At 34.4% G+C, this 885-nt stretch overlaps 1 protein-coding gene across 2 annotated transcripts in view; it reads right to left on the reverse strand.

Moving 5' to 3' along the window:
• Nucleotides 1-137, reverse strand: part of LOC130202465 (disheveled-associated activator of morphogenesis 1-like) — a 46,443-nt gene extending 46,306 nt beyond the window's left edge. For both annotated transcript variants that reach the window (XM_056428025.1, XM_056428023.1), the window contains exon 1: nucleotides 17-137. The gene's annotated coding sequence lies outside the window, so the exon portion shown is untranslated. The remainder of the gene's footprint in view (nucleotides 1-16) is intronic.
• Nucleotides 138-885: the final 748 nt, after the last annotated feature.

An 885-nucleotide genomic window follows, 5' to 3' on the forward strand; every position in this document is an offset into this window, starting at 1 on the left:
ACGGCTTCGTCCTTACCTCGTCACGTTGAACATTTCTCTTGCTAACCGCGTCCACAAGTTCATCAGGTAGGCAGAAAAGTGAAGCGGCAGAAAAGAAAACACGAGAGGTCCAGGCGGCACGGAGATAATTCAACAGACTGGTTGGTCCGAGCTGCTCGTGATGTCATCGGAATACACGAGGAGCCAATGCGCATGCGCGTTCTTTTGGTCCCAGTGCTTCATGGATATTGTAGTGTAGGATGGAAGTAACGCCATTCACACACACGCATAAAAATACACGCGACTACAAGTCAGACAGTTTGCTACAGCAACATTTATAAAGCAATATTAAATATTAATATTTGTTTTTGTAATATTCCCAAAATGTTTGTCCTAATCATCAGAAGTGCAAACTTTCAGTTTATATTTGTGTTATATAATAAAATAGATTTATTTGGCTAAAGAGCAAATCATCATCTTTTTATATTACAATTTTATGATGCAGGTTTTATTCTTGTCGATTCATAGTGAAAATTAATCATGACTATAATCCATTTTTGTGTGAAAAGTGAAGATTGTAAAAACTAAATGGGGTATGCAATGACTAAAATATACTTTAGTTTCTAAACTACAAAATCACAACACTTATTTCAAGTAAGATTTGTAATAACTAAAATGTAAATGCTGAGTAGTATATATGTTCTGCAAAAGTCAAAGTTATATCAAACACAAACAAACATTTAAGACAAAGCTAGAACTTTTATTTTGAACATTTTCCACAAATTGACATCACAGGAATTTTATTCTGAATGGAGCCAAACTGGCATTTAACACAACAAACATACGAATGTATCCGAACAAAAAAAGAATTATCTGGCTTGTTTAACTAGTGGATGTATGTTCTTT

Source organism: Pseudoliparis swirei, chromosome 12 (genome assembly GCF_029220125.1).
Source record: "Pseudoliparis swirei isolate HS2019 ecotype Mariana Trench chromosome 12, NWPU_hadal_v1, whole genome shotgun sequence".
In the NCBI taxonomy this organism is placed as follows: domain Eukaryota; kingdom Metazoa; phylum Chordata; class Actinopteri; order Perciformes; family Liparidae; genus Pseudoliparis; species Pseudoliparis swirei.